Consider the following 12,947-nt stretch of genomic DNA (forward strand, 5'->3'; position numbering starts at 1 on the left):
TAAGTTGCTCAGGCAAAATGCCCACAGGTCATTCACCACTCCCATATGTGTGAAGTGATCCCTCGGGAGACTAACTGGCAGAGTCACCAGCAAATTTACAAATGGCAGCAGGGGTTCGATTCTGCTGTTTTTGCAGCTGTTAATCCCAACCAGCAATGGATCCTGTTTGGATGCCTGTTTCCAGTGAAGTTCCAATGTTTTCTGATGTAGACCAATGATTTAGACTTAGTTGTAGGAGCCAAGATTCAGAAGTGTGCTGATGGTGCAACAATTGGTCGTGTAATTGACTATGATGAAGAATGTCAGAGAATGCAGGTATGTATCAATCAGGTGGAAAGGTAAAATGCTGAATGGAATTGAATCCAGATCAATGACTGTCAATTAATTTGGGGAGAAGTAAAAATAACAGTGAGTATTCTGTGTGGTGTAGATGGACAAAGAGGTCATGGAGTGGACATTCTGGATCGCTGAAGATCAATGGACAGGGGAATCATTTGGACGGAAGTATGTACTGTTGATGCTGGAAATCAGAATCAAGATTAGAGTGATGCTGAAGAAACACAGAAGGTCAGGCAGCATCCGAGTTGCAGAAAAAGAAATGATGGTTAGGGCAAAAGCCCTTCATCAGGAATAAAGCTGGGAACCTCGAGGGTGGAGAGATAAACGTGAGGACTGGGTCTGTGATGAATTTGGCTGAGAGTGCAGAAGGTGGATGGAGATGGTGTTAAAGGTGATAGGTCGGATAAGAGGGTGGAGCGGATAGGAGGGAAGGAATATAGACAGGTGGGACAAGTCAGTGAGATGGTGTCAAGCTAGAAGTTTGGAACTCGGATAAGATGGGCGTGGGGCGATGAGGAAACTGGTGAAGACCACATTGATGTCCTGGGATTGAAAGGTCTCGTGGTGTAAGTTGAGGCGTCGAGTGGTGAGGGAATGGCGGTAGAGAGGCATGTCCTCGGGAGAGTGGGGGTGGAGAGTTTATGTGCTTTGTCATGGGGCGTTGGGGTTGAATTTTCCGAGTGTCTTGGAAATTTTCCTTAAGCGCTCTGCGAGAAGCTGTCTGTTGTCCCCAATGTAGAGGACACTGCATCGGGAGCAACAGATGCAATAAATGACATGTATGGAAGTGCAGATGCACATTTGATGGATGTGGAAGGCTCCGTTGGAGCCTTGGAAGAATGTGAGGGGGAAATATGGGTGCACGTTTTGCAAATCCTGTGGTGGCAGGGTAATGTGCTGTGAGGGGAGGGTGAGTCATTTTAGGGCGTGGACTTGACGAGGTAGTCAAGGAGGTAACAGTTTTTGTGAAAAGTGGATAGTGATGGGGAGGGAACTATATCCCTCGAGGTCAGTGTTGCTGACATTATTTACAAACCCACTGATTCCCACAGCTATCTGGATTATGCCTCCTCCCACCCCATCTCTTGCACAAATATTATCCTGTATTCCCAATTCCCCCATCTGAATCGCTTCTGCACCCAAAGGACCAGTTCCACCACAGAACATACTAGATGGACTCCTTTTTTAAAGACCAGAACTTCCCCTCCTATATGGTTGAAGATGCTATCCAACACATCTCATTCATTTCTCGTACCTCCACCATGGATCCCATACGTCCAAACACAACAAGGACAGAACCCCTGGTCCTCATCTTCTATCCCACCAACATCCGCTGTCAGTTTCACCACCTCTAAATGGATCCCACCATCAGGAATATGTTCCCCTCCCCACTCCTATCCACTTTCCACAAAGACCATTCGCTCTGTGGCTATCTAGTCAAGTCCACTTTCTCCAATAACCCAAATTTTCCCTCCAGGCACTTTCCCCTGTCATTGCAGGAATTGCAAAAACTACACATACATCTAACCACTCAACTCTGTCCAAGGCTCCAATGCAGGCTTCCACATCCATCAAAGGTTCGCCTGCACTTCCACACACGTCATTTATTGTATCTGCTGCTCCCGATGCGATCTCCTCTAAATTGGGCTGACCGGATGTCTTCTCACAGAGCACTTCAGAGAATATCTCCAGGATACCCGCAAGAATCAAACCCAGTGCCCCATCGCCAAGCATTTCAACTCCCCCTTCCACTCTCCCGAGGACATGCACGTCCCCCGGCCTCCTTCATCGCCACTGCCTTACCACCCGATGACTGGAGGAAGAAAGCCTCATCTTCCACCTCGGGACCCTTCAACCCCATTTTATCAAATTGGACTTCAGCAGTTTCCTCATTTCCCCTCACCCAGATCCTTACCCTTACCCTAGTTCCCACCTTCCAGCTCAACACCGTCTTCCTGAGCTGACCCACCTGTGCATCTTCATTCCCAACAATCAACTCCACCTTCTTCTCTGACGTATCACGTTCAACCACAACCTCCTTCCACTTACTGCATTCTCAGCTACCTTCTCCTCAGCTCCATTCCCCTCCCATTTATTTATCCATCCCATATGCTCCCAGTCTCATTCCTGATGAAGGGCTTTTGCCTGAAACGTTCATTTTTTCCTGCTCCTCAGATGCTACCAGACATGCTGTGTTTCTCCAACACCACTCTAATCTTGAGGGGAATCATTTGATTGAGAGGGTTTTCGGATATTTTATATTGTTGACCACATGCTGTGGATGATAGTGAAACTTTAGCAATCACCAGTTTAGGGAACAGCTAAAGGACTGAGCACAAGTCTGGTCACTGAATAAATCAGCATTTTTTAAAAATTGTAAGCAAAGTATGCAACTTTGCCCATCAAGACCGTTTCACTAATGAGTTTATCACTGATTCCTTTCCAATCAGGGTGAAATTGGCCTTGGCCGGGAACTTGCAAATTTTGGCGTTTCCTTGCATCTTCCAACCTTGTCCTGGTAGCCAGTACAACTGTTGACCTTTGAAGGCTCTGTCAAAAATGCCGTGATGACTTACTCCAGCGCATCTTATAGTTGGTTCACGTTGCTGCAATTGTGCCGTAGTGGTGAGGTGAATGAATATTGCAGGTATTGAAGTGGGTACAATCAAGTGACTGCATTGTCGTGGACCGTGTCCAGTTCCTTATGTGTTATTGAAGTTACACCCATCGAGGCAAATGGCGAGAGTTCTGTTGCACGTTTCATTTGTGCCTTACAAACGATGTAGGATTCACGGAGACACGAGTTGAGTTTATAAGCAAAAACTGTCTACCAAAGGACACATGTTTGTTGTCAAAATGATTATATAGCCAGTTTCTATCCGTTTTCCCCCTAAATACTAACTCTGTGGACGATTACAGAACCTAATTTGGTTACAGTATAGCCATTGTATGTCAGTGGGATATGATTAGATTTCCATTTGTCAGAGTTATCATTACTCTATTTCGTCCTTGTGTGGACCAATTGGATTCCAGTCCCTGTCTGATTTCAAGTTCCAGTTCCCGTCTGTGCTTGAAATTTCAACCGTTTCCTCGCATAGATTTCTACACTTGCCTTAATACTATGTAAGGACGCTGCAGGGGACAGCAGAGATTTACGAGGATGTTGTCAACACTGGAGAAATTGGAGCTTCGTGGAATGATTGATTAGGCTGTGATTATTCTCCTTGAAACAAAGCAGGTGTAGTGGAGCTCTATAATCACGTAATAACGTTACAAACGTTCAATATTCATGGGATCTTGACAGGGTAGTTACGGGAAGGTGGTTTACCCTCTGGTATGAGGAGAGCACCCGAGAACATGAACTCAGAATTAGATATTGCCTATTTATTCAGAAATGAGGAATAATTTCTTTGCTCAAGGGCCTGTGAATCGGTGGAACTCTTCACCGAAACCGTTGTTGAGGCTGAGTTGTTGTGTATTTTGAAACAGTGCCAGACAGATTTTTAACCATCAAAACAATGAAGTTTTGTCGAGGCAAAGCAGGAGAATGGAGTTGAAGATTATCAGATCATCCATGAGTTCATTGAATGGTGGAGCAGACTCGATGGGCTGAAAGGCCGACTTCCAATCCTACATCATTTGGTCTAACTCCTTATTGTATTAATAAATTTAGAATTCTGAGGGAATGGGATGAAGTGAGAGAAACGATTTCTCAAACTGATCAGACAGATCCGAAACTAGACTCATAAACTCATGAACAAGAAACGTGCTGTGGCCAGGAGACAACAAAAAGAACTGGGCACATCGCAGATAGATATTTGTAGAAGGTGTGATTGCTGATGAATCTTATGTTGTTGTCAACTTGGTGATCACGCTGGATGATGGATCATGGTATGATTCACACAGCAAAAGCTTATGAAAGAATGAAAGGTTAATTTCATTGGAAAAGTTTTCAGCGGTTCCAATTCCAATTGAGTGTTTGAAATACTGATCAGAACTTTGTGTGGAGTATTACATTAAAATTCACAATCCCACGGAATAAAATATTGCACCCATACTTCCCTTATTTGTTTCTCTTTCATTCGATGTGGATACATAGAAAGTCAAGATGGAACAAAAGGAGGAAAGAAACTTTCCTTTTCATTATCCCAATTTAACTTACAACAGAATCAACTTACTTTATCACAAATCTCAGGTGCAGTGAAGGACAAGAGGAAGATTCTCCATGCAATGTACACTAATGATGCAAGGCACAAAGGGAAACCGCAGCTGCGTTTGATCGAAGTAAGAGACAGAGAAGGATTCAAATCTATACATGCACAATGAAAGAGCAAGCGTCACCTTAAACTCTGGGCCACTTCAGCCCATCGCAAAGGAGCTCACATGAGACCACATGAAGATTACACATGGTGCAGTTCGGGGATAGGAAATTCACAGAGCAGAAGCGAATCCACACCATTATGTTTCTGCTTTCAGCGGAAAAATAATACAGTAAAATACAAGGAATTGACCTCGTCCTTGGAAGGAATACCTTATCCTTGATTCATTCCGAGTCGGAACTGTCTCAGAATAAACCAGCAAACATGAAATCTGCTCTGTTCCATTTATAATGCTTCATTTGAAATATTAATGGAAATCTTCCAAAACTCTTGAGTTTTGTTTTTGCTGTATCTTATTCAGCTGCATACGTTTCCGATATTTCTTTACATTTAAAGTCATCCAAATTAGACATTGTTACCTCTCACCTTCCATCCCCCACACCCCACTTTTATACTTTTACCTGGTCACAGTCTGTCTCTCTCCTGGTGAAACCCACTGCTTGTGAGGTTTGGAGAGAGTAAATAGGTGGTAAACTTTCTCTTTCAAGTTACTAAATTTCTGAATGTCAGGCTTTCAAAACCATTGATGTCGGACAAAGAAATAATGGGAGTACTACTTGTGTATCTCCAAGTGTGCCTTTCCCAATTTTTTGGAAACGGATTCTCTGAGTGACAGAAATTCTGCTCCCATCATTTCTTTGTCCTACATCAATGGTTTTAAAGCCTGACGTTCAGAAATTTACTGAGCTGAAAATGTGTTTCTGGTTAAAGCGCAGCAGGCCAGGCAGCATCCAAGGAACAGGAAATTCGATGTTTCGGGCATAAGAAATTTACGAATTTAAAAGAGTGAATTTACCACCTATTTACTCTCTCCAAACCTCACATACCCTGGAAAACTCCTATTGGTTTTTCCATGCTTCAGTTTCAAATTTTCCATCACACAAATAAATAAAATCTCATCTCCACTAAACGCCGTCAACATCGTCTCTAATGTGTTAGCAGTCCAGTAAATGCTGGCTGTATCCGCTCTGATAGAATCGCAGATTCCCTACAATGCAGAAAGTACAATTCAGCCAAACGAGTCTGGAGGGCACTCTGAACAGCATCTCATCCAGACCTAGCTCCCTTCTCTATCCCCGCAGGCCTCTGGCTTGTGATTTCAAATACTCCCTTGGGACATCCACACAATTTATCATGCGCAATCCACCTAAACTACAGACATAACAGCAGTGCGACCCACAGAGCAAATGCACCATCACGTTGAGCACCATCTGAATCATGCTTAATGGCGTTATACACTGGTAACTCAGCCTGGTGAAAGCAAGCCGCGCTCATCAACCCGAACTCAAAGCATCCAGACGTGGTTATGCGCTGTCCAACCTAATTAGTGCTGCAGGAAATGTTTCTGCAGGAAATGTTTCTGCACTCAGGTCTGCATGGGTTTACTCTGTTTTCTTCCTCAGATTCCTGCTTTAAATAAACATATCAGTCATGAACAACTCTATAAAATGGTTTTTTATTTTAACACAAACACAATTAGCAGTTGTCAGAAGCTGGTTGTTTGCACTTTCACTGACACCCTCTTGCCCCTGGAGCTGCAGTTCTTCCCCAGCTTATTCAGACAGCACTGTCCTTCCTGTGACATGTCCCATCGAGAATGCAGGGCCAGACATTATTAACCGTCACTGGGGAACAGAGTGACATCTTTAAACCATTTACGATGCCCCCAGTGGAGAATTGAGCCCTGTGACAGGCGGGGACACTAACCACGATACTGTGGAGTACAACAACATCGGAGGAAGCTCTTCAGCCTGTTGTGGCCGCACTTGTCCATATAACTACTTAACGATCTGTATCAAGATTTCCTTCGTTTAACCCATATCCTTACATGTCTTGTCATCAGAAATTTACATCTGACATTTTTCCAGGTTAAAAGGGTTTCCGCCTCTTTCACCCTTTCCGCACATCTACTCAAACTTTTCTGCCTTTTTCCCGAAATCTCTTGGCTCCGGTGTTCGATCCCTCCATCATAAGAAACGCTTCTTTCAGTCTGTCCTATGCATATCCCTCATTACTTTGTATATCTAAATCGTGTCTTCTCCAACCTCCTCTGCTCTGCGACAATCTACCCTGGTCTGTCCAATCTCTCCTCACGACTGAAACTCTTCAGCCCAGACAATACCCCAGTGAATCTCTCCTGCAACGTCTCCAGTATGATCACATCCATGCTATACTGTGAATTGCAGAACTGCAAACAGTACTCTAGCTAGAGCTGAATGAACTATTTTTCTATTCTATTCCAGTATGAGGGCGTCGCAGGCTCGGCAGTATTTATTGCTATCCCTAATTGCGCAGCGGGCAGTTGAGACTCAACTATGTTGAAGTGAGTCTGGAGTCACATGGAGGCCCGACCAGGTCAGAATGGTAGGTTTCTTCCTAAAAGGACGTCAGTGAACCCGATGGTTTTTTTTTTCAACAATTGAGCATGGATTTATAAGTGCTATCATATTCATAATTCCAGATGTTTATCGAATCTCAATTCTAACACCTGGTATGGTTGGATTAAAACCCGGGTCCCTGGTTCATTTGCTTGGTGTCGGAGTTAACAGTCCAGCAGTAATAGCGCTCAATCATTGTAGAACATCCGTGAAACTAATCTTTCCCAATGAAGTCGCTTTTCCTCGATATTGTCCTGTGTCATTTTCCTGAGCTTGACCCCCACTAATGGCGAGTCCATATTAGTAAAAGCTGCTACCTGAGGATTGACCTCACAACAGCAGTAAACAAATGGATCAACTGGTCTGCAGGGTCCGATCGTGGGGTTGGGGCAAGTTCACCCAGCAACAGTGACTGCAGCAGCACAGAGTGAACGGTATCAATGTGAGAGTCAGTGTTAGATTCTGCAGTGCCTTAATGAAATCGGAAATGACTCCACAACCACATGGTGAAAGAGCAGCGCTCCGAAAACTAGTCCTCAGTTAAACCTGGTAGACTCTAACCTGGTGTTATGTGATTTTTAACTTTGTAAACCGTAGTCCAATATCGGCATCTCTAAATAAATGAAATGGGGGTGTGGGATGGAAAGTTCAGTTAGTGATCGAAGGAGGGAGAGAAATCTCTGAGAACGGGTGGATTTGAATTCTGACATATGAATCAGAGATGTGAGCGAGCAGAATTTGAAGGAAAAAGAATCATCACCTTGGAGAAAATTACCATGTTATAACGACTGATTTCTTTGTGTTTCACAAAAACTGGGGCAGGTAGAGCAATTACTGCCGTAACTCGGATGCGAGCCGAGGTTGGTGCGGCCACAATGCATAGTACTAACCATTATACGATCACAGCAATCCACAGATGAGCATCCAGACAGTGGGCAATCAGTATAGCCTCATAGGAAATGTTACGCAGCGCACTAAATGCACAATATTAATGCTAAGCGAACAGTGGCAGATATGTGGGAACTCAGAATGGACTGACCATTTAATATCGGTTCCCCCAGTTGCTGTGGTGATTCCATCTTTAATATGCTGAAGGCTGAGATAAATAGATTTCTCCAAAACATCAAAAACTCCGGGGACAGTGCAGGTGTTATTGAAATGTATGTTTCAATCGTTATGCAGTTTAACATCGGCTACTTCACCAGTTTCCCCACACCAGGCAGTAACCACTGCGGCCACATAGTCCCAATTCCCAGCCCCAGAATCAGAGGAATTGAGTGGCGAAGTCGCGAAGATCCAACTGGAAGTTGGGATGTGAATGAGGTCGCTCCAGTGACACAACCAGTGAATGCACGGTATTTCTATGACGGTTTAGAGGCACAAGCAGTTCCGAGGTTGGGAGTGCTCCTGGTCAAAGGCGGGGCTGAATGGAAATTTGTTCCCGTTTAGAGCAATCTACAATGCATCTTGCTGAGACAGCCGAGTGCCAAACTGAAGCGTGGGCGGCTGGTTTGAAGTTTGAACTTGCTTCACTATCACCAACTTCCCTTGACCGAATTGCTCTCACCATTTTCATTTCCAATTGTTTAATATCTCCCTGCAGTCCGCTGCTTTCTTCCTCATGGTTAATTGCATAACTAATTGTTGTATGATCTGCACACTGCTAAATCATGGCCACTACAACTAAATATGAATCATTGATCTATATGAGAAAATAGTGGAACTCACTGCAGGCATGCTGCGAAGGTTTGCAGGCGACGCCAGAATTGCAGACAGTGAGAAGGATTATCTACGTTTCAAAATGATCTTAGTCCAATGAGTCGTTGGACTGAAAAATGTAACATGGAACTCAATCTGGATAGATGGAAGGTATTGCATTTTGGTACAACAATACGAGTAGGGTTTTGTGTAGTGTTGCAGAACACGGAAGCTCGGGGTCCAGGTCCATAATTCCTTGTAGTTTGCAGCACCTACAGACAAGGTGGTTCAAAGGCATTTCACATACTTCCCTTCATTTTTGTGTATAGTAGTTGGGACGTTATGATCAAGCTTTGCATGACATTTATGAGGCCTCTTCTGGAATATTATGTCCAGTTCTGGTCGCTCAGTTGTAGGAATGATATTATTGAGCTGGAACAGGTTCAGAAAAGTATGCACGCAAATGTGTGGAAGATTTGAGTTTTAATGAAGGGATAGATAGGCTGAGACTATTTTCAGATTCGTGTACGGGGTGCTGGAAAATAATAACAGGTAAGGCAGCATCCGAGGAACAGGAGAATATGTTTTAGCGCGCAAGTGTCGTTCATCACGCTCTTCTCCTCAAATGCTGCCTGACCTGCTGTGATTTCCCAGCACAACACTTTTGACACTGATCTCTCATCTGCAGTTCTGACGTTCTTCTAGTTGAGATGGTTTTCACTCGAGGTTAGGGGTTTGAACGGCGATCTGACAGAAGTTTATGAATTATTGAGAGGCAAGTTAGAGTAAACGACAGCTGCCTTTTCCAAGGAGGGGGATTTCAAGGCGGGAGGGCATATGTTTAAGATGAAAAGAGAGAGATTTTTAAAAAAAGTCATGTGAGGCATTTGTTAGGGAAGGTGTTTTACGTGAGCAATTAACTTGCTGAGGAAGTGATGGATGAGGGTACGTTGGCAAAATTTAATGGACAATTGATTCCAAACATGAATGGGAAAGTGGGATTTTTAAAATAAATTTATTCATGCCAAGTACATCAGTTATTTTCCAGAGGACATTTAAGAGTCAACCACGATATTATCCATTTGGAATCTCCTGTGGGACAGAGCTGATGAATATGACAGTTTACTTCCCGAACTGATATGAGTGAATCAGATGGGATTTTCCACACAACTGATTCAGATCATCACGAGACTCTTCAATTCCAGGAGATTATTGAATTCAACCTCCACTGTTTGTCATGCCAGGTCCTGAACAGTTTGTCCCCAAAATATTTCCTGGTTTTTTGGATTCACAACACAAGGGCATTATAACCAATCAGCATGTACAGGAGGAGGCAGATGGGACTCGATTAGTTTGGTAGTATGTTCAGACTGGTTGGACTGACGGGCCTGTATGCCTTCATGATGTATGAAACTATGATTGATGCTATGGCACAAATACCTGGTTGGGATGAACAGCAGCATTGACAGCATAATCCAACTCCTGATGGGATATGTAATCCTGCTGGAGTCTCCAGAGGTTGTTTTGCTCAGTGATCCCTTCCCAGACACACGACTGGTGAACGGCCTCTCCCCAGTGTTACTGATTAAATGAGTTTCCATTTCTGTGTTTAACTGAATCCCTTCCAGCAGTTCCCACATTACTCTGCTTTCTCTGTGTTATTGGTGTTCTTTTTTCTACACAGGGTGAACGATCCTTTCAAATTGGGTCCACGCGGATACAAATCCCGTTTTCCATGTTAAGAATGTATTTTCATTCTTTCTCATTCGCCCACAGGGTGTAATTATGACTGGTTAGGACAATATTTATTATTCGCCCCTCGTTCATTGCTGTCTGGCAACACCACAAACCCGGGTCCGATCCCAGCCTCGGGTGTCTGTCTGTGACAGTCTGCACATTCTCTGCGTGTTTGTATTTTTATTTCTCCCTCTGACCAAAGATGTGCCAGTTACAGGGATCAACAGCGATAAATGCTGGCTTATGGGATAGGGAATACCGTGGGATCGGGAGGGATGCGCTTCTGATGGATGTTTGGACTGGAAGGGCCAACTAGACTGCTTCCCCACACGATGGAGATTCCTGACTTAAGGGTCATCTCATGTTTTTTTCTGGTCCTGGAGTCTCTCGTAGGCAGGATTAGGTGAAGATGGTGGAATCCCCTGCATAAGGAAGATGAATGAATGGGATTGCAGGAAATTAAAGTCATGAACTATGATTCTGAGGTCAGGCCTGCATTTCAGGTTTTATTAGTCCAACTTAAACATCACTGTTTCCGTGTTCCAGTTGCTAAGGATGGCTAGTTTAAAATATCACACCAACACCACCTTCTCCAGGTTGAAGTCTTGGCTGTGTGGAAGAAACTGATACTGAGCTGATGCAAGGAAATGTAGCTACCACCGCCAGTGTCGGCAACACAGATCCAAACAGCAAAATCATCTTTTAAAACCACCATTGCAAAGTTAAGGGCTCAACACGCTCCACTTGAGCCACTCAGCTGTCTTAGAAAGATGTACCGGAAATCGCTATGATAGTAGAAACAGGGACAACCATTGCCTTGAGCAGGAGCACACTCAACCGTGGAATATCTTGCGCCTCTATACCATCATAGAAGGATAGCACGCTAACCTATTGCATCACTGGAGCCAGAGAGTTACTCTGCGCACTCATTCCCATCACCATTTCCGGTTCGATCTGGCCGGCTGTGCTGATGTTAAGCTAAAATGCTATTGAAGCATACATTTCAACAATATCCTGTACTGTCCCCCGAGTCTTTGATGTTTTGTCGAAATCGATCAATCTTATTTTTCAACATTCTCATTCAAGGGATCTCCACAGCCTCTGAGGACATCGAACTGAAAGATTCAGCTCATTCTCGGTACCCACACGTCTGCCACTGTTCGCTGAGTATTGATATTGTACACTTGCTGTTCTTCTGAACATTTCCTCTGCTAGTATACTTATTGTTGTTGGAAGCCTCCTGTTCTGTGGATACTGAGATCGTGGTTGTCGGTATTTTGCATTATGACCACAACAACCTCGATTTGAAACCAAATCACAGCACTGTTATCTCCGTTGTCCCTATTGTGACACATGCTAAGAAATTAATTGTTTTACCTACAAATTTCCCTCTCTCACATCTCTGCGTTTCATACATCAGGATTCAAACACACCCGTTGTCGGAGGTTTCTCTCCTTCCCACGATCATTCAACCTCTTTTCCATCCCTCCCCCCATTTCTCTGTGGCAATGCACAATCTATCACTCTCTTTCACATTCACGCTGTTCTGTCTGTGCTGCGGTTACTGTTGTTGGGTGAACGTGACCCAAAACCACCATCGGGACCTTCAAACAAATCGATCCATTTGGATACCGCGGTTGTGAAATCAATCCCCATGTAGCAGCTTTTACTGACATAGGCCAGCGGCAATTGGAGCGTCAGGCTCATGGAAAAGACCCAGGGCAGTTTTGGTGAAAAGACATGTTATTGGAAAAGATAAGCTTTTATGGCATTCTGCGTTGGTCTCGTGGTAATTCCATAGAACTGATAATCCAGAGACAGAGGTGATAGTCTGTGTACTCGGGCTTGAATCCCATCAGACCATGATTGTCAAATTTGGATTCAAAAAATATCTGCAAGGAAGAATCTAATGACTACTATAGATCCATTAACAATTGTTGAAAAATAATCTGTTTCACTGATGTCATTTCGGGGTGGAATTTGCTATCCTTACTTGGTCTGAACTGCATGTAACTTCAGACTCATAGCAATATGGTTGAATCTCAACTGCCCTCTGGGCAATTCGGAATGAACTCTGCCTAGCCAGAATCGCCCTCATACTAATCTAGAAATTTTAAAACAAATGCTCATGAGGCTCAAGCAAGAGTGTTGTGTGCAGTTTTGCAAGTCACATTATTACAGGGATGTGATCACACTGAGAAAATTACAGGAGATATTTACTGGGATACTGTTTGGGCTGAAGAGTTTCAGTTGTGAAGAAAGACAGGACAGAGTGGAGTTTTTGTCTCAGTGCAAAGGAGATGTAGACAAGACATGATTGAGTTAGGGTATGGACAGGATTGACTGAACGAGTTTCTCATTGATGGAGGGATAGATCAGCTGGGACCAGAGACTTAAGGAGAAAGACAGAAAGGTT

Source organism: Hemiscyllium ocellatum, chromosome 8 (assembly GCF_020745735.1).
Source record: "Hemiscyllium ocellatum isolate sHemOce1 chromosome 8, sHemOce1.pat.X.cur, whole genome shotgun sequence".
NCBI lineage: Eukaryota > Metazoa > Chordata > Chondrichthyes > Orectolobiformes > Hemiscylliidae > Hemiscyllium > Hemiscyllium ocellatum.